The sequence below is a fragment of the Mesocricetus auratus genome, unplaced genomic scaffold (assembly GCF_017639785.1).
Source record: "Mesocricetus auratus isolate SY011 unplaced genomic scaffold, BCM_Maur_2.0 Super-Scaffold_6730, whole genome shotgun sequence".
NCBI classification, from domain to species: domain Eukaryota; kingdom Metazoa; phylum Chordata; class Mammalia; order Rodentia; family Cricetidae; genus Mesocricetus; species Mesocricetus auratus.
Genome location: NW_024429184.1, coordinates 2,892,381 through 2,919,104, shown reverse-complemented (window position 1 = coordinate 2,919,104; position 26,724 = coordinate 2,892,381). Strand labels below are relative to the sequence as shown.

General features: G+C 48.7%; 2 long non-coding RNA genes across 2 annotated transcripts; both read left to right on the top strand.

Annotated features, from left to right (window-relative positions):
• Positions 1-1,969: 1,969 nt before the first annotated feature.
• Positions 1,970-11,903, top strand: LOC110343716. The gene is made up of 2 exons (XR_002386031.2): positions 1,970-2,129; positions 9,609-11,903. It is a non-coding gene; the product is annotated as an uncharacterized LOC110343716 (long non-coding RNA).
• A 3,207-nt stretch (positions 11,904-15,110) lies between these two features.
• LOC110343715 lies at positions 15,111-22,352 on the top strand. The gene is made up of 3 exons (XR_002386030.2): positions 15,111-15,782; positions 16,844-16,979; positions 21,661-22,352. It is a non-coding gene; the product is annotated as an uncharacterized LOC110343715 (long non-coding RNA).
• The last annotated feature ends 4,372 nt before the right edge of the window (positions 22,353-26,724 follow it).

The window sequence follows — 26,724 nt, the reverse complement described above, 5'->3', positions numbered from 1 at the left end:
CAGTGGCAGTGGCATGCAGAGAAGTGGCCCCCTGGTGTGTTGGCACCACTGCAACTTCCCTGCAGGACTAGGTGGACCTCTGCTTGTTTGTGCAGGCCCTGGTAGAACCCTCTCCTCCCCTCCCCCAGACCATTAACCAGACAAGAAGCCTAGAGTGGCGCTGATGGCCTGCTTAGCGGAGGGAGCATGTGCTTAGCGGAGCATGTGCTTAGCAGAGCATGTGCTTAGCATGTGATGTGATTAGCATGCAGGAGGCCCTGGACCCCATCCCCAACGCCAAGATTCACTTCTCTGTGGGGAGGGGTCTGGCCGTGCAAGTTTTAGCTGAACATGAAGCAGAATTGCTAGAGCTGCCTGCACGTAGGCTGGATGGTAAGAAATAAAAAAAAGAAAAAGAAACCCGTGGCCGGGCGTTGGTGGCCCACACCTTGAATCCCAGCACTCGGGAGGCAGAGGCAGGGGGGATCTCTGCGAGTTCGAGACCAGCCTGGTCTACAAGAGCAAGTTCCAGGACAGCCTCCAAAGCCACAGAGAAACCCTGTCTCGAAAAACCAAAACCAAACCAGAACAACAACAACAAAACCCCTTCCAGGCCCTGTATTTCCAAGGGGTTTTTGTGGCCAGCCACGTATCTAAGGCAGTCAGAGAAAGGGACCCCAGCCCCAGCACAACATTGCCTCCCATAGCCCTACAACAGCCCCTTGCTACTATTTTGACTTTTTAAAACAGGCATACAGTGTCTTGGATACTGTTACAGAATTTTCAAGCAAGTTGGGTTTCGTGGTTCTGTTTTCTGTCAACGCCCCCATCCCTGCGACCCTTCTCCCATTCCGGTGACACTCCCGCCCCTCCCTTACTATTTTAACTCTCGAATCCTACCTAAAGGAGCTGAGACAAAGCATGTTTCTTTAGGGGAGCTCCGTTATTGGTCTTACTAGCACATCCCCAAGCCTGGAATGGTATCCATCATGCAACCAGACCCAAAGAAACGGCATCCAGGCATCCTCCCTGACGGACCAGTTTTACCCAGATCTCCTTAACAATCTCGCCCATGGCTCCCTGACTTGGTGAAGGCCAGGGGCTAGTGTAAGTGGTTTTCCAGGAGGCTCAAAAGCAGAGTTATTGGAAAATTGGTTTGGTATGGTCCTTCCGCTGTCTGTGTCAGTGTCCCTGGGCCATCTAGAGACAGAGACAGAGATGGAGGCAGAGACTCTCCCCTGAAGCAGTGGTAACTCATTTTTATTGTGTGTGTGTGTGTGTATGTGTGTGTGTGCACGCGTGAATGCTTCTTTTTCAATTTTGTTGATTTTTAAATTTTATGTGTGTTGGCGTTTTGCCTGTGTGTATGTCTGTGTCTGTGTGAAGGTGTCAGATCCCCTGGAGCTGTAGTTACAAACGGTTGTAAGCTGCCATGTGGGTGCTGGGAATTGAACCAGGGCCCTCTTTTTTTTTAATTTAAAGATTTACTTATTCATTATGAATACAACATCTTGCTTCATGTGTGTCTGCACACCAGAAGAGGGCACCAGATCTCATTATGGATGATTGTGAGCCACCATTCGGTTGCTGGGAATTGAACTTCAGGACCTCTGAAAGAGCAGCTAGTGCTCTTAACGTCTGAGCCATCTCTCCAGCCCTGGGGTCCTCTTTTTTATTTATTCATTCATTCATTTATTTATTTTAGATTTTTTTTTTGAGACAGGGCTTCTCTGTATATCCTTGGCTGCCCTGGAACTCGCTCTGTAGGCCAGGCTGGTCTCACCTGAGATCCTCCTGGCCTCTGCCTCCTGAGTGCTAAGATTAAAGGCGTGCACCACCAACACCTGGCAAACGGGGGTTGGGGGGGGGAGCTCTTGAAGAGAAGTCAGTGTCGTTAACCACTGAGACGTCTCTCCAGCCTCGCTTTTGTGCTTCTTGCACCCGAAAGCTACTTGCCTGACAGTTGGCTGGTGGGGCCGTCCAGCAGCTGTGGGAGAGTTTGCCTACGTGGGTCTTACATGCTAATGTCATGGATACGGATGGCTGAACTGAGATACTAATGAAGAATGGTTTCTGAAGGACGCTTTAGGAAGTGTTGGTGTCTGCTAGACCCTCTGGCTGAATGCGCCATGAACGCCTCAAACCGGCAGGTAAGTTCTGTCCCACAAAAAAGTGACTCCTTATCTGTTGGCTGTTTTCCCGGGCGCCCAGACTCCAAGCCCCACATGCTGATTCTACACCCCAGAAAAAAATGATGTGTGCTCTCCTTCCAGCTCGCACAATTCTTCCCATCCCTTCCTAGGCACCACGTCTGCTCCTAGACCTATGTTCTCTCTTCCTTGTCCTCTTGAGAGCAAACTCCCAGCTCATCTACCAGTCTCTACCCACCCCCACGCCTCTTCACATACGGGCAACATGCCAAAGCGTGCTTTTGAAATGGTGACACTTCTGCATGATGCTGTCCAGTGGCCCAAACTGTCATATTTCAAAGCCACAGAGCCACCTAATTTGAAGATGTCATCTTTGGTCAGGGAGAACCTGAGGGAGAGGCAGAGAAGGCTATTTCCTCATCTGTTCGTTCGATAATTACTGGTTAGCAATAACAATATGCCATGTGCTGCTGTGGGTTCCAGGGATCCACGGGAGACCTTGGTTTCTTGGAGTCTATAGGTGAGGAGAGGAGAGTGAAGTCATTGGTGTCTGCTCCCTGAGAAATGAGGGAGGTGATCAGTTGTGTATCCCCTTGGCTCCTCTGTAACCATGCTTTTTACCATGTGGCTTTATAGTCTCTTCCATGTAAAGTAGAGTGGCTTCCCTCTGCTAGACTCTGGAGTTGCATGGGCGTGTCAGAAGCTGGGATGTGACGGGGACTTGAGATGGGCTGGTGTGGTTGTGCTCACCGCGTGTACTTGCCCCTCCGCTGCAGAAAAGACTGTCCCAGAGGAAGGAGGGAAAATGCAAAGCACAAGCAAAATGCAAGCTTACGGTTGTCTCGGGATGTTGAATTCTGGGAGTGGCTTCTTATTCAGCCTTGACACAAGAGGTGGCCCACACAAAGGATATTAATCCTCTCTTCTGAGAGCTCTACATGACAGCCCCGTGCTGTGGAAATTACTTTAACTACATAAAAGTGTGCTGCATTTGTTTACACTGTATTTGCTTAATGACTTAAGGGTGTGTGTTTAATTATGCAAGGGCATGCTGCATCTGTTTCACCTCGCCTGCCTAAGGCGCCTGATTGGTCTGAAAAAGAGCTGAATGGCCAATAGCTGGGCAGAAGAGGGACAGGTGAGGCTGTCGTGGGCAGAGAGAATAAATAGGAGAAACCTGAGCTCTGAAGGAGGAACGAGAGAAGGAGGAGAAGGAGGAAAAGGAGGAGAAGGAGGAGAAGGAGGAGGAGGAGGAGGAGGAGGAGGAGGAGGAGGAGGAGGAGGAGAAGAGAACAAGGGAGGTTCCCCGGGTCCAGATGCCAGAGAGCAGCCAGCCAGCAAACACCGGGTAAGACACCCAGAAAGAAGGTAAAAAGCCCCTGAGGCAAAAGGTTGATAAAGAGAAACAGGTTAATTTAAGTTAAAAGAGCTAGCCAGAAACTTACCTAAGCTAGGCTGAGCATTCAGAGCTAATAATAAGTCTCTGTGTCGTGGTTTGGGAACTGGTTGGTAGGCTAAAATAAAGAGCTCGGTACGGCCCTGAATTGGAAGCACTGGTGGTCCAGAAGGACTTGGCTTGCACCAGGATGGTTCTCATAGTTCTCCTGTATGAGAAAGAATTCCATATAAGAAGTCCATCATAAGCTGGGCATTGGTGGCACACGCCTTTAATCCCAGCACTCGGGAGGCAGAGGCAGGCGGATCTCTGTGAGTTCGAGGCTGGGCTGGACCGACAGCCTCCAAAACAATACAGAGAAACCCTGTCTCGTAAAACCAAAAAAAAAAAAAAAAAAAAAAAAAGCATTTCATACAGCTGTTTCACCAGCCCCTAAGAAATCAGAGAGTCTTCACCCTGCGGCCTGGAAGAGGCCATTGGCGTCAGAGCTGCTGCAACTGGGGGTGGTTGCCCCACGGACGGGTGGGAGCTGAACTCTGGTCCTCCGCAAGAGAGGACTTATTCAACCATTGGTTCCTCTCTCCAGCCCAACACTGTTCTTGACTGATGTGTGGGCGCAGAACACAGGGGATGATCTGGTGTACTGTTCCATTGGTAAAATCTGACTTACCTCCTGTTAAATTGGTGAGTCTAATGAGACAGTCTGCCCCACATCGTCTCCTGGATGGTCCCCCCCCCGCCCGCCCCCCCATGCAAAAAGCGACTACGATTAATTTGGCTTATCTGTCCCCTTGCCCATCCACTCTACCCAGGGTGACTAGAAGATACTCTGTATGCATCAGGGTGTAGAGGCAAATTCGATATTGAGGGATCGGGGTCTATTAGGAGGGGTGCGTCTTAGTTCTTTGTTGCTGTGATAAAGTACCCTGGCAAAATTAGCGTAAGGTAGTTTTGGTTCAAGACAATCCCTGTAGGCATGTCCAGAGGCCCGTCTCCTAGGCGAAGTCTAGATTCTATTGAGTTGACGTCACCGACTACCGTAGGACCACAGACGACCATGTAAGGTGGCAGGGCGTGGTGGCACACTCCTTTAACCCCCCCAGCACTCAGTGGGCAGAGGCAGGTGTATCTACAGAGCAAGTTCAAGGACAACCAGGGCTACATAGATAGACCCTGTCTCAAAACCAACCAAACAACCAAATAAACACAAAAGAGAAATTAGCTTCTGAAGCAGTCTGGTGCCGATGCAAAGTGGAGGTTGTTTGGGGGGGAAGCCACTCGCTAGTGCTGGGCGTCCCTCGTTCGCCTGTCCAGATGTGTTTTTGATTTTTTTTATTTTATTTTATTTTTTTGCTTTGAGCCCAGAGAAGTTGCCTTTGGTGGCTTGTACTCCGGGCTACTTATACTTCCGTGTGTTTCCAATCACGGAGAGACAGCATCAGCAGGGAAGGGAGAAGTCGGAATGGATCTTTGCTTCGCCCCGCCCCCTAGCTGACTTCCGGCAGGTGGCTGCACCCGGTTCTCAGCTCCTCTCAAAGTCTGCTGTCTGCCAAGTTCTTCCCAAGCTCCTTCTCTCTTCTCTAAGTCTGGGAGAGGCACTGCTTTCCCTGCCTGCAGATGCCCGACACACACTTTCGCGTCTTCGTTTTCTTTAAACCTGTTTAGCCCTCTCTCCGAGTGTGCCCCGTGCTTCCTGCAAAGCTAGGAAAACAAAAAACATTGCCTGGAAAGGTCAATAATTTCTGGGCTTGGGTGCAGCTCCGTTCAATTCGATTTAGCAAACACTGACGGAGTGAGGTCCTCTCTCCCCATCATGGCTTTGTGCCGGGATCTGGGGACAGAGAAACACACAAACACAGCTTCCTTGGGAGGCAGGATGCAGGAGAGTGGGGGGGGAGGGGCACTCAGCGGAGGAGGGGATGCGCTAGGGTACCTACCGCATAACTCCCCCATCAGTGGTGGGCAAGGGAGGGGACGGCTGACTGTTGGACTGTGCAGTACTCCACCGCTAGGTTGCCTGTGTTGGTTGGGCACCCCCACTGTCTTCCAGTTGGCTTCCTTTTCAAGGAGCCCGGAAGTCTACTGGCCTACCTAGGCAGTCCCTGATGGCTCCCAGGAGGAGGAGCATCTGAGGGAAAACAAGGAGGTGTGGCATCATGGGGCCTGGGAGCCCTCGGGTGAAGATAACAGTTCTGTCTGATATGTGCCCTAGATGGGTCAGGGAGGATTCCTGAGGCTATGAGCTACCTCTGCTGGCTTTAAGGGAGGGAGAACCTGGCAAACTCTTTTTTTAAAAAATGTATTTATTTGCATTTTACACACATTGGTGTTTTGACTGAATATAATAATTCTGTGTGAGGGTGTCAGATCCCCTGTGACAGGAGATATGAACAGTTGTGAACTGCTATGTGGGTGCTGGGAATCGAACCCATGTCCTTTGGAAGAGCAGCCAGAGCTCTTAACCACCGAGTCATTTTTCCAGTCCTCCTCCCCACCTTTATCCCTCAAAGGACAATAGGATTTCACCTCCTCCACTGAAAAAGGAAACACTAGGAGGAGCAGTGGCCTTGCGACCCTCTGACTTGTGTTTTTCTAGTGCTTTCTTTTTCTGTCTCACTGACAAGCCTGGGGATTGGAGCCATGGAAGGCAAGCACTCTGTATTGAACAACACCCCCTGCCCCGTCCCGCTCCGCCCCGCCCCGCCTCACCCCTAAGTTGTTGAGACTGGCTCCGAACTTGTGATCCTCCGGGAGTCGTTGGTATTACATGTCTGCAGCCACAGGCCCTTTTTACATGGTCTCTGATAATTTGTCACAGCCACGAGTTTACGCGGCACCCTTGGTTGATAGACTCTTGGACATTTGTCTCTGGCCCACTTGTCCATTTCTCTCTACGACCCGGCACTGTGCCCAGAGCATAGTAAGGCAGTGGAACATGTCTGTTTTGCTGAACTAAAATAAGTCGTTTTAGCAGTAGACGTAAAAAGAATAGCCATGAGGGTATGAGAGCTGTTACGCAGAGAACCAACCAATCACCCAACAAAAAACAGTGATGATGTCATCGTTGTTTGAAGAATGAGATGACTGTGGCTTGACACAGAGAAGGACCCACACCATTTACGACAGAGCTGGCACAGAGGACCACATGGGTCAGAAACCGCCGACGGGAATATCGCCTCATGGAACACCTGCTCCAAGCCAAGCCAGGGACTGTTGGGAACAAGTTTCCACCATTCTCTTAACCCTGCTGTGGGTCTTGGAGGTGATGTGATGTGAACAGCTCCTGGTTTTACAGTCGGGTCCAAAGGCTTGAAGAAATGAATCTGCGACCATACCAAGAAGAGGAAGGGCTTCCACGGAAACCGAGACACCCATGCTTCCGAGTCACCAATGTCACTCAGAGGCAGGAAGAAAGGGAAGATACCGTCGTGTTTTATTTGTAAGACGTTTATGCTTAGCTACGCCTCTACACCGTGGCTCATTTCCCCTTTACCACCTCAAAGGACAGGAGAAAAGGAAACTTAAAAAGAGATGCATGAGGGGCTGGAGATATGGCTCAGACGTTAAGAGCACTGGCTAGTCTTCCAGAGGTCCTGAGTTCAATTCCCAGCAACTACATGGTGGCTCACAACCATCTGTAATGAGATCTAGTGCCCTCTTCTGGCATGCATGCCAGAACACTGTATGCATAATAAATAAATCTTTAAAAAAAAAGAGAGAGATGCATGAAACATCTGGATTTTAAGAATTGAGAGTTTTTGGAAAATTGAGAGCAGTTATGGGGTAAATGTGTGAACGAGCCTGGTGGACCAGGCTCCCTCTGCTTTTTTTTTTTTTTTTTTTTTTTTGGTTTTTCAAGACAGGGTTTCTCTGTGGCTTTGGAGGCTGTCCTGGGACTAGCTCTTGTAGACCAGGCTGGCCTCCAACTCATAGAGATCCGCCTGCCTCTGCCTCCCAAGTGCTGGGATTCCCTCTGCTATTGAAATGCGTGACTCTGACCATACCCTGGGTTTTCATCTGCTTCCTCATTTGTCTGAGAACTTTCATGGACTGGTTGGGGGGGGAGGCTTGTATGTGTGGGGTGTGCATGACTTTAGCACAGAACACAAGTCTTTGGTGCCCTCTACTGTTGAGCTGAAACGTTGCCGCATGAGTTACTAAGTTGTTTTCTTGAAAGCAAGGGCCGAGGCTTTTACTCCTAAGATGATAAGCTACGAGCTGTCAGGTTCATCCATAGAGGTCCCTAATGGAACACGGAGAAAGCCGGTTGAATTCCGTCTCATCCTGTGGATCCCGCCCACACAGTTTCAATTACTTCCCCAAGTGCCGCCTCCTGACTGGGCAAGCACACGCCCTCTCCCCCAGGCCCAGCACTGCTCCAACGTCAGGGTCGCCACACTGGATGCCGACTGCCCGTGGACGTGCCTGAATTTTTAGCTCAACGTCTGGTGTCACTGTCCTTCACAGTCCCTCCCTGCCCCCTGGTACAGCATAGGATGCTTGACGCCCCTAAGGGAGAGCAGATAGAAGCACTGGTGAGCTGAGGAAGGGTGAGCAGGGAGGGGTGCCTGTGAGGGGTAGAGTGTGTTTCTGAGTTGGGAAATTTCTAGACAGAAAGTTCCCTGGCTCCCAACTTTTGGGGTTCAGGGTGTCAGCAGGTGGGGCAGAGACAGACGGGGGGGGGCTTTGAGGATGCTGCTGCTTGCAGACCAGCGCTCACCTGGTGAAGACGTGGCGCTCAGAAGTGCGCTTAGGGTTTGCGCGTTATTCACCAGTGAACATGGTGTTACTTGAATAGCGCTTGGAAGGGACCCAGCCATCCTGAGCTTGGTCAAGTGTTTTTCCTGGAGTCCTCGAATTCTAGCCGGGCTAATCTGCACTGTGGAAGAAGTAATTGTCCTGGATTCCTGATCCATCCTCACTCCCTGAAGCCTAGTTACAAGGGTCGGGCAGGCTGCTGAGTTTCTTTGAAGGTGTTTTCCACATTTGCTGTCTTAAAAAAAAGGTGTGTGTGTGTGTGTGTGTGTGTGTGTGTGTGTGTGCATGTGTGCATGTGTGCATGCACGTGTGTGACATTTACTGTCTTTTAAAAAAGGTGTGTGTGTATGCATGTGCGTGCATGTGTGCACGCACCGCACATGTGTGTGTGTATGTATGTATGTGCATGTGTGTGTGTGTGTGTGTGTGAGAGTGCATGTGTGCTCACCCACGCATGTCTTGATATGCTCACAGATGTCCTGTGGCCTCTCCCTGTAGCTGGAGTTACAGGTGGTTATGAGCTGTCTGACCTGGGAATCAAACTTAGACCATCTAGAAGAGCATTAAGTGCTCTTAACTGCTGAGCCTGGGTCTCCAGCCCCTATTGTTGTCTTACAGCCTAGCTTTGTCACGCGTGCTGGGCAAAGCCTCTGAGCTGCATAGGCTCCCAAGGCAGAAAGATAGTCGCTGACGGCTCCCCACGACTCTGAAATTTGCCTCTGGTTGCTACACCATCCAACTTTGTTTTAGCGCTTGAATTTCTTGACTGCTCTCTCACGGAATACTCCACCCTTAGTCCCTAGGAGCAATATCCCTAGTCTCTCTTGCAGGTCTTTTCCCCCAAGAACTTTACTTTGGAATTCAAAACTCTGCCGGGCTAGGCCTGTTTCATTTCTAACTCTGCAAATTCTCCCTGGATGACCTCATCCCCTCTCCTGACAAACCGCCTGCTGATGACTCATCAAGACTATCTCAGCCCATCATCACTGAGCCCAGCTGACCATCTATCCAGATGCCTTGTTTTACACCTCATCTCATTGGTCATATGCCCAATGTGCCCTAGACGGCTGTCTTCATTTTCCCACCCTCCCTAGAAAGGCTTTCCTCTTCTGTGTTCTTTACTTCAGCAGGTGCCTTCCGGGGGGCTGGCCTGGCTTCCTGGATTCTAGAATATGCTACTGTTATGCAGGACTCAGAGTCCCTCACCATTTCGGCTTACAGAGCATATCTCTGTCTGCGTCGCTTGGACTTGGCTCTTCTTTGGGTCTTGCTTTGAACAAGGGAATGGCCACGTGGCGTTTTTTTTTGTTTTTTTTTTCTAACAGGCTCCCTTGGTACCGTGCCGAGGTCTCACGGCGCCTTTCCCTGGCGCTCCTGCCATCTGCGGTGAGAAGAGCAAGCTGGAGATGCTGGAGGTGGCTGTTAGCTTTCCACCTGGATCCCTGGATGGGCGATGCTTGGCGCCTACCCGAGTTTGCCCAGCTGAGTGAGCTCGAGCCCAGGGGACCCACAGACGCACAAACAGGACGGACGGGCGTGTGACGTAAGCCGCTGGGACATCTGCTCACTCTGTCTCCTCGCTTGCCCCCATCCAGCTGGCCCGTTTCACCTCCCACATCCGTCCTGATTATCTCCTTTCCCATCGCCGCCGTCGCTGGCCAGGCTTATTTTTAACCATCAAGACTGTCACAAGGCTCGTTCCTGATGTCCCCGTGTTCGGTCTTGGGCTCTCCAGGCTAATCTCTGCACACCGGCAGAGGTGATGCTCCTAAACTCCAGTCCCATCCCAGCCACGAGGGCTTGCGCCATCGCTCTCAGAGAAGCACCCACACTCACGGCGCGCGAGGGCCTCGGCGCTGCTTCGGGAAGCTCTAGATCTCTGTTCTTCTGGTCCCTTCTGACCTCCGTGCCCTTTCTTGCTCAGGTCCTCCCGCCTTGCCTTCTCCCCTTGCCTGGGCCGTGTCTGCCCTCTCCTGTCTCATCTCTTGGGTGCCAACCCGCAAACGGTTCCCTGGAGGGAATCCCCGATCACCCCGGACGGCCCGGGTGACGTTCACGTTCCATGCACTTGCGCAGTAGCCCTGGCTCTCCACCAGACCCCCACAGAAGGACGGATGATGTCCGGCATGTCAAGTGGTTAGACCGGGTCGGCGGTCCGTTCTCTGAACCCACGACCCGCTTGTTGAAGCGAGTGCTCTGTGGAAATGACGGGAGCGGGCTGGGTAATGTCAAGGTGGGAATGAAAACCGAGGAACCCAGATGGAGGAACTGAGGCACAGGGAGAGCTGAGGTTGCAGTCCTGGGGGGCGTCTGTGGGAGACGTGGAAACGGGGGGGCTCTAATGGGGACCCTGGGTGCATTGCTTGCTTGCTGCCTGGCTTACCTTCGACTAGAGGGTGCTTTGCCTTCAGCAGCTCCCTGAAGGGAGTTATTAGATTCTTGGGTCCTTCCCTTGACACCCCCTAAAGTAGCTGATTCGGAGTTTTCATTCTGGTGAGATTTCCAGGGACTTTGCAGACAAAATAGAGATAACGGAAGTCTCTTTCGGTGAGCCAGAGGACGGCTAGTCTGGCTTTAGAATCCCACTGATTTTTATGAAGACAGGAAAAGGAAAGCAAAACAACACCCTTGGCCAGCATCTTATGCATTTAGCACACACACTGTGGAGGAAGTAAAAAAATGTGCCCCCCCCAGGTGTTCCAGATAGACCGGAAGCCCAGGGCCTAGAATGATGGAGGGGGGCGGGGAGTTCAACTCCAGCTAAACTGATGCTGAATAAAAAGGCCCTGAACAAGGAGAGAGTTTCAGAACCCTGGCTGAAAGGCTATTTGCCATGCTGGACGGCACAGATTGCCAACCAGCTATGTGTCGACTACGTTCAAACACTGTAGGCTCGGGTGTCTGTTTCTACAGATGCGTCTTGGCTTGCTCCTTGTGGTGGTGGTAGTCATACTCGACTGACTACGCTGTAATCTGGCTCCTCCTGTTTGGCCAGCACAATGTGTAGCAAGGACGACAGAGTCAGGTCACTCACGGGAGGAGGCAGTCTCGGGGAGGTGACTCAAACAGGAGAGAAAAGCTACATGCACAGAAGTGTCTGTTACAGCCGAAAGTGGAAAATACCGAGGGCTGTGAGTAGAATGGTGACAGAGTGTCTATGTGAGGACTGTCCCACACTCCTGGGCCCTAGTTCACCTGCCTGGGGCCCAGGGGTTAATAAGAACATGGCCTCTGGGACGTAGTTCTCTATTGTCTGACTCTGGGAAAGCTGTCTTAGCTGCTGTGTGCCTCCATTTCCTCATCTGGAGAAAGGGAGTGATAACAGTATCTACTCCAGGGGGCTACCGGGAAGGTCAAACGACTTAATCACATTCATTAAAGGAGCTTGTAATAGCGCCTCTCCCTAGATGCATATGGCCGTCTTAATATGCCAAGACACCGGCCTGCCATGCCCACCTCCTCTGTTACAAGGCTCTTTCTTCCCAACCTCAGGTTTCATCTCCTGAGATAAAACCAAGAAGACCGGTAGGACATTCCCTAGCCCTATTTGTAGTCAGTATAGCTCTCACCCCCTTTTCTTTCCAGGCTAAGGAGAGAGAATAAATGAGTGTGCTCAACCAGCTCACACAGTCCATCCAGAGTGGTTCTTGTGGTTGTTATCCTGTGGGGATTGAGACAGGTGGTCCAGGGACTTTCTTTTTCATCTTCTTTTTAAACAATTTTTGCTCTGTGTGTGTGTATGTATGTGTGTGTGTGTGAGTGTGTGTATATGTGTGTGTGTATGTGTGTATGTGTGTATGTATATATGTGTGAGTGTGTACATGTGTGTATGTGTGTGTGTACATGTATGTATATATGTGTGTATATGTGTATGTATGTATATATGTGTATGAGTGTGTATATGTGTGTATGTATATATGTGAGTGTGTATATAGATGTGTGTGTATGTGTGTGTATATGTGAATGTGTGTGTGCTGGGGGGTGCTGGGGTGGGGTGTGTGTGGCCCCAGTGCTCACGTGGAGGTCACAGGGATCAGTTCTTCCCTCCATCTTATAATGTTCTGAGGATCGAACTCAGTTTGTCAGACTTGGCAGCAAGCACCTTTACCTGCTTAGCCATCTCGTTAGCCCCCAGGGTCATTTTCAGTCCCCATTATCATCACTGACTTTTGCTCTTTTATGGTAACTTTACCATACATAGGCCTGGACGGACCGAGTTTAGCATACACATGAATACAGACGCGTATGCACACACATGCCCAACTTCCCCTTCACGGTGCCTGAGTTCTGTTGCTGAGTACCGGGAGTCCCCTTTGTCCTCTCCACTCCAAATTCCCTGCCTTAGAGAGTCATTCATTCAGGAGACAGCCCTACTCTTCTAACGATGACAGACAGATTCCTTGAAAGCCTGATGCTTGCCTGGTACTTCACTACTGTGGCTTTTCAAGCAGTTCTTAGGATGTACCTTTGAGGTAGGCACCACTCTCCTATTGGAGCTGGAGCCTGTGAAAGTCTTACATGTTAGGGAGTCTGTCACGCATCACCCATGCATCAGAACAAGCCGATATTTTAACCGGGTTTGTCCATCTCCAAGGCCACATTTGCAATTGTAGCTCTCGCCTGCCTTCCCAGCAAAATGCTTATACTGAGTGGAGACTACAAAGTCAAAAGCAAGCGTGCGTAGTGCCTTCGTGAGAATCCTCGTGCAAGATTATGTCTGCAGGTGGCAGAACCTTGAGGTTATTTGCTGTGTAAAGTGAGAAAAAGACAGTTTAGTCTTAAATGGTTGCCTCTGGTCATGCTTGTTGCATGGGTCCCCACTGCTTTAATTCTTAAAAAAAAAAATCACCCTCTGCTGGAGAGATGGCTCTTATCTTCCAGAGGACCTGAGTTTGATTCCCAGCACCCACATCAGGCAGTTCACAACCACCTGTAACTCCAAAAATTCCGGTTTAGTTTTAGTGACCACCGGGGAGTTTAGTCCAAAATTTGTACAACTGCAAAAGAGCTAGGACAGCGAAGGCTAAAGGTGGTTAGCGCTAAGAGGACCGCCTTGAATTAGAGGTTAGCGCTAAGAGAGTCATCATTGATAAACTTGAATTAGAGGTTAGCGCTAAGAGAGTCATCATTGATAAACTTGAATTAGAAACAAACTAACCCTGCATGTGGAGGCACACGCCTTCAATCCCAGTAGGCAGTTCTCTGTAAGTTCAAGGCCAGCCTGGTTTACAAAGAGAGTTCTAGGATATACTGGCTACACAGTGAGGCTCAAACAGAACAAAACAAAACAAAGCAAGCTAACTGGTGCCTGTCTTCCAGCACTTGGGAAGGCACTTGGGAAGGCAGAGGCAGGTGGATCTCTGTGGGTTTGGAGACAGTCTGGTCTACATAGTGAGTTCCAGGACAGCCAGAGTTACAAACTGAGACCCTGCGTAAAGAACCATCACCACCACCAGAAAAACCTGTGCCCTCTACACACACACACACACACACACACACACACACACACACACACACACACAAATCCCTAAAGTAATTAAAGCAGATAAACCATTGAAAAAGGTTGGAGGATCCAGACAGTCTCACTCATGCAAGTGCATGGTTTTGGGCCAGTTATCTAATAGGAGTCAGTGGAAATGCTGATCAGTCAGATATCAGTAAATGGAGTCGAGTCAGTTGGGGTTCTAGGAAAGAAAAGAGGTGGGAAGAAGAAAGGAAGGAAAAAGGAAGGAGGGAGAAAAAGGAAGGAGGGAGGAAAAAGGAAGGAGGAAGGAAGGAAGAAATGAGGAAAAAAGGGAGGAGGAAGGAAGGAGGAAAAGGGAGGAGGAAGGAAGGAGGAAAAGGGAGGAGGAAGGAAGGAGGAAGGAAGGGAAGAGGAAGGAAGGAGGAAGGAAGGAAGGAAGGAGGAAGGAAGGAGAAAGGAAGGAAGGAGAAAGGAAGGAAGGAGGAAGGGAAGAGGAAGGACGGAGGGAAGAGGAAGGAAGGAGGAAGGAAGGAGGGAAGAGGAAGGAAGGAAGAAAGGAGGAAGGAAGGAGGAAGGAAGGAGGAAGGGAGGAGGAAGGGAAGAGGAAGGAAGGAGGGAAGAGGAAGGAAGGAGGAAGGAAGGAGGGAAGAGGAAGGAAGGAGGAAGGGAGGAGGAAAAAAGGGAGGAGGAAGGAAGGATTGGTTCCTTCACAACACACACAGATTACACGTTGGATTATAGGTGTACAGCCAAAAGCAATTGCTACAATAAAGATTCTAAAGGAGGGCCTGGAGCGCAGCTCATCAGTTAAGAGCACTTGCTGCTCCTGTAGAGGGTTTGAGCTCCATTCCCAGGACCCCACACCTTTTGGGCCACAAAATACCTGCAATTCCAACTCCCGGGTCAGGCGCTTTCTTCTGACCTCTGAGGGTACCAGCAGTCAAGGTCACATACCCTGCCACCCCCACGACTAAAGATAAATCTTTAAAAGAGATTCTAGAACAAAACAGCATGAACTTGAGAGTGAACATTAATTTTCACAATACAAAGATACACAGAAGTACAAACTAACAAAACACCTGATAAGCAGCTTCATTAAAGCAAATACCTTCTAATAACCAAGAAGGGAAACCAGCTTGGTAGAGAATAACTGAATATACATGTAGCTTTGCTAAAGGCCTTGAACACATCATATGTAAAGACCTTCTACAAATCAATAAAAAAATCAATCCTATAACAAAATAGGCTAAAGACTGAAGAGAGATTCAGATGATAAGTGTATAAAAGTGCTTATCATTGCTCATTAGGATTATGCAAATTAAAACTACATGTATCTCCTCCCTCATCATTTACAGTAATTCAAACAATTGATGCTGTGTGGTGTTGGCCAATACATGAAACAACTGGAATTCTCAGTGGAATGGTATTCAAGTCAAGCAAATCTTTCTGTTCAAGCAACGCCAGTCAGCATAGACACAAGACAGATACTCTCCAGCACGTATGTCTGTGAACAGTTTTTCCATCCTTATAAGAGCTACGTGGAAACAACCTGAGTGTCCATCAACAGCATTGTACGAGTGTGACGCTCACCTGTGGGAGACTACTACCTATGACCAAAGACAAACTGCTGCTGTCCACAGCAAGGAGGATATAAGTCACAGACAAAAGCCTGTATGAGAGATCAGATATGAGGAGCACATAGTCTTTGGTTCCATTGTATGAGGCATCGAGCTAGGCATCTGGGGATGGATCAAGAGTTATGGGGGTCACTGGCTGGGAGAGGAGCCTTCTGCAGGATGGGATCTGATCTAGTCATTAATCTATCCTAAAATTCTTTTTATCTCTGCCTCTCTGTGTAGGGAGAAGGCTCCAGCTCACGACCTCTTGCTTTAGCCTCTAGTGTGCTGAATTGACAGGTGTGGGCCACCACGTCTGGCCCTGGATGTAGACTTCATTTGGAGGCAGGCGGTGGTTCCGAGAGTGCCTACAGTCTAAAAGTGATCTCTCCATGGGAATTCCAGTTGCAAACTAGCTGGTGAGTTTTGTATATATTAGGTTTAATGGTTTTCTCCCAGTCTCTTTCTTCTCTTTGTGTGTTTATAGAGTGTGAGAATATAACGTGTGTGTGTGTGTGTGTGTGTGATGTTGGTTGATTTATTCTAATTCACTTCCTCCTGTATCAATTCTTAGACATTCTTGGCTGAGGCTCTTTAGACTTTAGGAGTCTGTTAAGCTTACAATAATTGGTGACACAGTTTCAGTAGCTGCTCCCCTTCCCTATGGGGAGGACACGCTCGTAGGTCCTGGTAGATGTCTATTAGTGTGCAGACTCCTAGTCCCTTGAGTGCCCCTGTGCCTGTACCCTGCACTCTCCCTGGGATGGACGCTGCATCTCTGGACAAGCGAAGGAGTGTTGGCGTTTATCTAACCACACCGGGAGTCCTCCTATGGTCCAGGCTGAACTCTTTTCTGGACATTTGGACTGCCTTTGGAGTATGGGGGAATTGGAGTTTCCTTTGGGCCTATCGAACAGTTATATACTTTCTTAGGTCAACGGCCAATGAACACTTGGGTTGCTGATGGGCTTTGGCTGCTGTGAAAATTCCTGCTAAGAGCCTGGGTGTGTATATGTGTTGTCACATCTCTACTTGCAATTCTTTTGGGACGGAAGTAGAGTCACTAGGTTATATGGTGATTACCGTTTTAGTGATTTTTTTTTTTTTTAGAGACAGGGTTTCTCTGTGTAGCCCCAGCTGTCCTGAAACTCACTCTGTAGACTAGGTTACAGTCTACAGAGATTCACTCGCTTCTGCTCCTGAGTGCTTGGATTAAAGGCATGCATCAATACTTCTGGCTACACAGTTTTAACTTTTTGAGGAACCACTGTGCTGTGTTTTGTTGACGTTGCATCGTTTTATATTCCCACCGTGGTGTGCAAGGTGTTCTAGTTTCTTGCTCTTGGCACCAGTTGCTATTTTCTGTTTGTTTTAAACAAACAGCCTCCGCCTGTGTGTGTATGCGTACTTCTTTGTGGTGAGCCTGGAGGATACAGGTTGATGCTAAGTCTTTCTTAATTGGACTCCATCTTCTTTTCAGCATTTACCTCTATTTTGATTTAAGTGTGTTTGGGCCTCTCTGTGTATGTGCTACGTGAGTACGGGTACCCACGGAGGACAGAAGAGGGTGTCAGATCCGCTGGAGCCAGAGTTATGGCGTTTGTGAGCCTCCCAAGGTGGGTACTAGGGATGGAATTTGGATCTTCTGGAAAGTAGCAGGAGCTTTTAACTGCTCAGTCAGTTTTTTTCAAACAGGGTCTCTCAGTGAGTCTGGAACTAACCTATCTAGCCAAGACTGGCAGGCTAGCGAACTCCAGGAATTCTGTCTCTGTCACCCCAATGCTGGGATTACCCGTGTGCCAGTGCGGCTGGCTTTTTATATGGGTTCAGGGTTCAGGGTTCGGTACCTCATGCTTGCATAGCAAGCATCTTAGCAACTGAGCCATTCCCCACCAGTAGCTCTTGGCCGTGGGGACTCTTTACTATGTCGTGGTATTCATTCATGCACAACCTGAACGTTTTTCATTTTGATGAAGTTCAGTGAGTATTTTCCCCTCCTCTTTTGCTTCTTTTTTTTGGTTTTGTTTTTTGTTTTTGTTTTTGTTTTTTTTCGAGACAGGGTTTCTCTGGGGCTTTGGAGGCTGTCCTGGAACTTGCTCTGTAGACCAGGCTCGCCTCGACCTCACAGAGATCCGCCTGCCTCTGCCTCCCGAGTGCTGGGATTAAAGGCGTGCGCCACCAATGCCCGGCTACTCATTTGCTTCTTATGGACTTGGTGTCTTACTGAAAAGGGGCTGGAGAGATGGTGCGGTGGTTCAGAGCACAGGCTGCTTTTTCAGAGGACCTGGGTTCAATTCCCAGCACCCACAACTGTCTGCGACTGCAGTTCCAGGGGACCTGGCTGCCTCCCCCACACAGATGTATGTGCAGGCAACACATCAGTGCACATGCAAATAAATAATTTGAGAGAAAAAAAGAGAAGGCATTGTCAAAGTCAAACTCATGAAACTTCCTGGTATTTTCCACTTCGTATAATTTCCTATACAACCTCCAATGGCAGTTTTCAAGTACCTGCTACTTATAAGTGTCTAATCACCCCAGTTCCCTGCCCTGCTATTTAGCATGGATGTTTAAAACCTGGCTATTTTGTTATGAATCCAGGGTGTAGACACCGCTGTCTGATAAAAGGCTAACACGCACATGTCCAGTGGTTCACAAACACCCATAAGTCCAGTTTCTGAGGGATCCAGCACCCTCTTCTGGACTCTCAGTTACTTGTGACGAAACATAATAAAAATAAATAAATGAAAGTCCCCAACTAAGTGAGGGGGGTTACGTGATCAGAAGCTCAGCTTCTCCCTTAGCTGCAGCTGCTCCCTTAGCCCACAGTCACAAGATGTGTTCTGGTGTGGAATCCCAGACCACAGATGTGCCAGTTGATTCTGCCTAACCAGATGTGGTCATTGTCTTCCCAAGGCCCTTCATCTTGAGATAACTTTGCATAGAAACTTAGCATGCTAAGTAATCTCTGTAACTATGGGAACCCTACTGAGACTTACAGCCTCGGGACTCCTCCTCCTCTCTTCTCAAGGCCTTCAAGTCTCATGATAACCTCTGGTATGCTAAGTAATCTCTGTAACCATGGGAACCCTGCAGGGCTGGGACTTGGAACCCTGGACTCCTCCCCCCCCCCACACCTCCCGTTTTTTCTTTAAAAGCGCCTTGCTTTTGCGGCTCTAGGGGCTTCAACTCACCCCTCAGAGGTGAGTCCTAGCTAGCTAGCTGGTTTTCCGGAAATAAACGGACCTTCTTGTAGTTGCATTTGGTGTCGTTAAGCTCCTTGAAGCCTTGGGGTCCTCTCCGAGTGGGCACAACACTTGCACTCATGCACTTCTCCACACCCATATACATAATTAAAAACAAACTAAGCTTTAAAAACAAGGAAGAAAGCAATGACCGTGACCTTAACTCTGGCCACACCGAAAGGGGCCCTAGGACCAACAGAGGGGGCGAGCCACTGGAACTGAGCCACCTTGTTCAAAGCCTTGGTTTGCATTTTGTTCTGCTAGTACTTAGCCGGGTGGCCTTGGCTGAATCCCATAACTTCCTTATGCTTAGGTTTTACTTTTCCTTATCTTTAAAATGGGGATAATAATAATAATCTCCTTGAGGTTTTTCTTGCAAGAGTAAGAGATAATGTATGCAAGCCTCTCACTCTTGGAAGCTGGGACCTGTAATTATTAATTATTAGTTCCATTGTGCGAGACAGGTTTCCTCTCTCTAGTTTCCTCTGCTCAGCCTGGAGCACATGAGCATCCCTAGAGACCAGCCTGGACCATCTTCCTGTCTGTACCCCAAACCCTAGTACACGGAGGACTTAGCAGGATTTGTTTCCTGAATGGCTTGGAAAACAAAAGGAAACAATTCTCCTGCAGCCTGCTTGGAAACCACAACACGGTCAGGATATGCGTTTGCAGCCAGGCATCTGAGATCTCACTTGGATTCTTGCTCTTTGAAAACACAGGCGGCCTTCCGTATTGATAGGGGTTGGTTCCAGGACCCTTCCAGACACACGGCTCCTGGATGCTCAAGTCCCTCGTGTAACATGCGGTAGTATGTGCGTGTAACCTGTACAGTGCTCTTGCGTGCGACAACCACATATGTAGAACACCTAACAGGATGTCAGTGCTGGATGAGTACCCCACGGTGTTGTTTCAACACTACTAGCACAAGGGGAAAGTCTGTTAGTGATCAGTACAGTTGCGTGTTTTTCCTGGAGACTTTTGACTGGTCCTTGAATCTGCAGATGGAGCCTTAGGTTCCTGCTAACCGGGAAACCCATGGCCGGCGTGCTGTGGATGTGGAGGCCTGCTGAGCTTTCTCTACACTATGATGTTCTTCTGCTCATGGCTCTGTCATTTTTTTTTTTTTTTTGCATTCCAAATGAAACCGACTCGGTGGGTGTCTGAGGGGTTGTTATTGGGTAGCAGTGGGAGCTGAGTACCCAGGAGTTCTAGTTTCATCCCTGAGAGCTCAGAAAACCCATTGGGCCTTGGCAGACAAAAATCACCCATTGCAAGACTAAGGTATGAATTCCCACTGGTAGTTTGACTTGGTTGGTCCTATTAGGATGCAATTGATGTTAGTGCTTACACAAATATGGGGGCAATCAGTCTTTATTCAAAAAAATTGTAAAAAGAGTTATTTGTGTGTGTGTGTGTCTCACATTCTGTGATGTGCACATGTGTGTGCAGGTACCGATGGAGGCCAGAAGAGGGCGTCGGATTCCCTACAGCTGTAGTTACGGGCAGTTGTGAGTTGCTCCGTGTGGGTGCTCGGAACCCAGTCCTCTGAGAGAGGAGCAAGGCTCGTAATGGCTGAGCCGTCTCTGCAGCCTCTTGCTCAGGCTCAACACTATACAATCATGTGACGTAGCTGGCGATTGTCATACAGCCAGTGTGCATTGTTTTCTCGTCATGCTAATGTGACCCGACCTTGACCCAAGCTGATGTTAAGTCTACATCTCAGTTCCCCTGCTTGCTTTCTGGCCACCGCTGTTTGTTCTTGTCAGAAGCAGGCTGGCTGCTTTGGTGAGGTGTTCGTGCCGGGACAAGTTTGCATGAGCCATCTCCGTAGGAAGAGGAAGTAGGTTAACTTGGGTGCCAAAGCTGGTAGGATGTGCAAAACCATGGGCTTATGTTGCTTTAAAAATAAGTTTGAAAATGTATTTTTTCCCCCTCATCCTAGCTAGTATTTCTGATTTTGAATTTGGCAGAGAGTGTTTCTGGTGACTTAGCTGGAACATGATCTGGCAGGTGGTGTTTTATGATCTCACTGGGTCAGGAGTCTCCACATATGTCTTCCACGAATCCATCTTCCTAATGTCAGCCCTCTACTCAAATGCTCAGTGCAGACCATAAGATCTGGTCCCAGCCTCCTCCTACTTGAAGGCTTCTATTGGCTGGTCCACTTCTCTCAGGACCAAATCCAAAGTCGTCTCTTCTGATGCTACCAGCAAGTGTCTGCGCTCCCAGTTTCTTTAGAGGCTCCCCTGCCACCCTTGCCTATCTTCTTGAGGTTATGACCAAAAAACACCATGGGGAGGGAAGGGTTTGTTTGGCTTCTGCTTCTGCGTCTCTGTTCATCATTAAAGGAAGTCAGGCCAGGCACTTAAACAGGGCAGGAACCTGAAGGCCAGAGCTGATGTAGGGGTTGTGGAGGGGTGCTGCTTACTGGATTGCACATCATGGCTTGCTCAGCCTGCTTGTTTTATAGAATCCAGGACCACCAGCCCAGAGAGAAAATGCCCCATGGGCTTGCCTACAACCTGATCTTATGGAGGCATTTCCTTAACTGAGGCTCCACCCTCTCCAGGGACTCTAGGTTGTGTCAAGCTGACATGAAACCGGCCAGCATTGTGTCAAATAAATGGATTCTCTGGTGTTTAGCTCATTTATAATGCTCTGCAAGAACTAGACCGTCGCTGGGCAGCGGTGGTGCACACCTTTAATCCCAGCACTCGGGAGGCAGAGGCAGGCGGATCTCTGTGAGTTTGAGACCAGCCTGGTCTACAAGAGCTAGTTCCAGGACAGCCTTTAAAACAATACAGAGAAACCCTGTCTCGAAAAACCAAAAAACAAAACAAAACAAAACAAAGAAACAAAAACAAAACTAGACCATCATCCTGACATGATCTACAATCTCTTAGGGGACAAACCTCTAGGTATGCTTATGAGGAAGTTTCAGTTTGGGTTAACTGGGGTGTGGAGACCCCTTCTAAATGTGGGTTAGGGCCTAGGACCAAATGAAAAGGAGAAGTTGAGCTAACCGTCAGCATTCATGCTCTCTGCTTCCCAGCTGCAGATACCTCCGCCTCACAGTCCTGCTGCCACGCCCTGCAAGCCACGATGCACTAGACCCTGGCACCGTGCACCGACATAAACCCTTTCTTCCCTCGATTGCTATTTTCTCACAGCAAAAAGAAAAAGTGTTAACAGGACAGTAACCGAGTTCCTGGAGATTTTCATTCCCCCCCCCCAAGGAAATCCTGTTGTAAGACACTGCCTCATTCTGACCTTGACAGGAACTAACCTACAAACCTGTGACTTTGCCTATCCAGGATACTGCATATGAATGGAACTGTACAGTTCCAGACATGAGCCTGGCTTCTATTTGAGAGGGGTTAGCTAAACCCAAGGACTTCGCTTCTAATAACTTAGAAATAAAGGGACCAGACCCTCACTCAGCCTTAATAGCCATGACAGGCTACAGAAAGGACACATAAGCCTCTAACACAAAGAAACTCCAGAATCCCGCCCCCTCTCAGCCTCCTAGATACTTGGTTCCTGGGAACTTTTGGCTGCAAAAGAAACTCTAGGGGGGACCATAACCTTCCCTGTAGTCTCCAGGATATAGTTCTGAAAACTATTGAAATCTATGAACAATAGGCTACCTGCAAGTAACAAGACAATGCCATAGACACCACAGAATATTCCCTGTCAGCACTGACCAATGAAAATAATTGGTACATAGGCATTTCATGCCAAAATATGACTTTGAGAAATTCTCCTAATTGTTACCAAATGTCAATCAGAAACCAACCCGTACCTACTGATATAATCCTGTAACTTTTGTCTTTAATACCTAGCAGTAGACAAGGAACTTCACTCCCTCTGGAGGCTGCTGAGTCAGCTAGCCAGACGGGGTCCCTGTCATGGCTGGATGAACAATCATTAAACCTTGCTTTTGCAGTTCCTGGTGGTCTCTGGGGACTTTGCAACTTGGGTACAACACTATTGCTTAGCTTAATGTTTCCAGATTTCATTCATATGGTTGCATGTCTCAGAGTCTTGGTCTGTTTAATGGCTGAGTGATATTCCTCTACATGGACACTTTATTTATTTCATCTGTTGACCCACAAATGGGCATTTGGGTGACTCCTATCTTTTGGCTAGTGTGAATATCATATGTATGCCCACATACATGTTTGAGCACCTCTTTTATATTCTTTGAGACATAGCGTATATCTATACCTAACCTTGCTGGCTCACAGGCTAATTTATAGCCGACACATGGAAGACCCACCAACCTGTTTGCTTCTCTTCTCTGTTCCCATAACGTATGTATTCAAGAGAATATATGTCATAGTAAAATTATGAGATATATTTAGTAACAGCAGATTATATAGATATTTTGGGGGGCAGGAGTTGTGTCTGGAATGTGTCAACCTTTAGTATCTGGCACAGGGGCTGCACAAAAGAGGATGTTCAATAAATCCTTGTGGGGTTGGATTGTCTCTAGAAGAGTTGTGTTCTCTCCTGCTCTCTCTCTCTCTCTCTCTCTCTCTCTCTCTCGCTCTCTCTCGCTCTCTCTCGCTCTCTCTCTCTCCCTGTGTGTGTGTGTGTGTGTGTGTGTGTGTGTGTGTGTGTGTGTAAGCCATAGGCCAGTCTCAGGAGCCATCCACCTTGTTTCAGAGACATGGTATCCCACTTGCAGGAATTAGGTTAGACTGCCTGCCCACCGAGGCCAAGAATCATCTCTCTCAGCCTTGCCAGCCCTGGGATTACAAACACGCATTACCGTGACAACTTATTGTTGTTGTTGTTATTATTATTATTAATGTGTGTTCTGGAGATCTAAGTCTGTTCTTCATTGCTGGCATTGGCAAGCACTTCAGTGATGGAGCTGCCTCCCCAGCCCACAAACAGTTTTATCTTTAAGGAGGAGCTGCTATATCTGTGGTGAGGCTTTGGAATTTGGGAGATAACCCAGATGGGAAGAGGGAGCGGATGGGGCCAGGACAGCCTCTCCTACTCCTTTGAACAAAGAGAAAGGAAGAACATGGGCTCCTGGGGGCGGCGGGAGGGGGGCGAGGGGCTTTAACTATTGGTTTGCCCTTAATAATTCACCAGGGAATCACATCCTTCTACCGAAAGTGAAGACCAAATATTTCAGTGATACCCAGTTCTTTTCGTTGCTTTACACAGTAGAAGCATGATTAAAAAACAAACAAACAAACAAAAACAAACGAACCGGGGCTGGAAAGATGACTCAGAGATTAGGATCACTGCTGCCCTTGCAGAGAGGTTCTGGCCGGGGTTGACACTCTCTTCTGACCTCTGAGGGCATGCATATGGTGGATATGCACACACGCAGGCAAAACACTCATACACATAAAATAAACGAGTGAAAGTTTAAGGAAAATTTGAACGTATAGGTGAAACCTTGTGGAGTTGGGAAGAGCACTTGATGAGGAGAGAGTGGTGGTGGCATTGAATGGAGGCAGTGTCCGGGCATGGCCTGACTGTTTGCATCCCAAGAACCCTAGCAAACCTCCACAACTCCGGTTCGGAGGCCCCTGCTTACTCTGAGCCTCTCAACCACAAAGAAAGCTAACAGACACAGGTTTATATCCATACTTGAAAATACATTTTTTTTTGAGGAGAAGAGGGGACTTCAGATCTAAGTTGTAGGGCTGGAGAGATGGCTCAGCGGTTAAGAGCAGCTGACTGCTCTGCCAGAGAACCTGGATTCAATTCCCAGCACCCACGTGGTGGCTCACAACTGTCTGTGACCCCAGTTCCAGGGGATCTAACACCCTCTTCTGACCTCTTCCAAGCACCAGGCACACAGATCCGCATAGATACATGAAGGCAAAGCGCTCGTGCACATCTTAAAAAAAAATTAGGTAGCAACTAAAGGGGTGGGCGCGTGGCTCAGTGGTATTAGTAGTAGTGCTTGGCTTGCCTGCATGAAGCCCTGAGTTCCATTCCAACACCCAGAGGTAAATAAATTTAAAAAAAATTAAAAGTAACTTAATTTAGGAAAGATTCAGAAAACTCCTGTTTTGAAAAATAATGAGTAATGCTCTTGGCTAAGAAAGGAACTCTTTTTATATCAAACTTTGTATAATATATATGTATGTATATCAACTTTCTATATAAGATGTTGGGGGTATATTTCACGACCAGAACTTTTTTTTTTTTTACTGTGAACGGAATGAATTCCTGTCCTATGAGAGCATTTCCTGTGGAAATGCCTGACTCTGTACCGAGGCTCCGCACAGGAGTGGGCAGGCCTTGTCTTGTCCCATGCCTGGTTCCTTAGCTTTCTCTGTCTCCCTCTCCTAACAAAATGTCTTGGGACCATGACATTAACACCTTGCCCTGGCACTTCTGAACCAGGGCTTAGCCGAGAGACTCCCCAATACTTCCAGCCCCTCAGCGGGGGCGGGGGGGGGAGGGGGGAGGCACGGCTGAGCTTTCGCTTGCCCAGGCCTGGCAAGCTTCCTGCTGCCCACTGATGCTCATGTGCATGGGCCACTTCCGAAGCCATCCTGCCTGAACTCCAAATTGTCTCCTGTTTATTCAGCTTGAGAGGCAGTGGGCCGGGAAGACCGGCTTACACAGATGTCGGAGTCGCTGTTCCAGAATGGACACGATTCCTAGCCCACTGTTAACCCCTCCCTTTATTCTCGGGGTGGGGAGGCTCTTTCCTGCAACACAATCTTTAAAAGACTGTCCTTGAGTCCCAGATCTCCTTTTTCACAGGAGCCTCGAGGACGAAAACAGACGCTTCTGGGAGCAATCTTAAAGACGCACACACTTCCCCGTTCCCTCCACTTCTCAAGGGGACTCACGGTTGTCCTCGGGCGTCCCACGTGGCGGTGACCCCTCTTGCTCCACCATGCTGCAGCTGGCCCGGCGGGTTAATCCTTTAACTAGAGCTTCGCAAAGGCGCAGGTTTGTCTTGCAAACCTGGGGGCCTGTGTCAGGAGTCTCGCCTCCATCGGCTTCCAAGCGCTAATGTCCCAGGATTATTTTCTTCTGGGTAGACCTGCAAAACAGGTCTTGCATCGGGCTCTCCAGTTCGTGTGTCAGAGTTTTTAATTGATTCTTCACCAGGTCTATCCACCCCGTAATAGTAGTGCTGTGCGCAGGACATGTTTTACAGGAATAGTCACCCGGGCTTAATTTGTTGTCGCGCATAGCAGACGGGCTGTTTCACAATGCACATAAATTTGTTTTGTGCCCTGGTGATTGTGCTCGAGGGAGAGCACTTTACTGAGGTGGAGTGCAACCCGTGAAGTCTCAGTCAGTGCTCACGTGGTTCTAGGGACCATGTAAGCACTGCTTCTTACCAGTCCCGAAGAAAGACCAGTATGGTAGAGCCAAGCCACAGGTCTACGCCACCACACAGGGGCGATCCGGCATAATGCACCTTTATATATATCCTCTAGTTTCCTCTTCCTGGTGATATTTACAGAGGGTAGAAAGGGCCACCATTATGCCCACTTTAGGAGTAAGAATACTGAGGGCCAAAGAGGCTTGTGCCCTGTTCAAGGAAACGCAGGCACTAAGTGGCTGAGGTAGGCTGAACAGCAGATGCTCTGGTTAGTTAGTAATTATCGTCTTCCTTGGCTAGTAGCCAAGATCGTGCCATGAGACAGCTCCTGGCATTTCACAAGGGTGCTACGGAGGGGACTGTGTGGTCCCTTAACTTGCTTTTTCTACAGCTGAAGGCCCATTATAACTTTCCCAGTTCCCTGTGTGCTTCCTCTACCAATCACTGAGAAAGAAACACCGATTGTGCACTTACCTATTTCTCGTGTTTCATAAATTTTAAAGACTTTTAAAATTTCCCGTGTGTTGGTGTTTTGACATGCAGTTGGTACCCTAGGAGGCCAGAAGAGGGCACCAGGTTCCCCCGGAGCTGGAGTTACAGATAGATGGGAGCCACCATGTTGGTACTTGAGAAAAATAATGGGGTGTCCTTTGGGATGCTGAGTTAGTAATGTGAGCTAACTTTAAAATGCACAGCTGAAGAAGCTTCATACTAAAACGACTGCAGTTTTGTATCTAGGATCTCACTGGACCATCTCTACCTACCTCTGTGGGTTATACCACATGGCCTATAAAACCA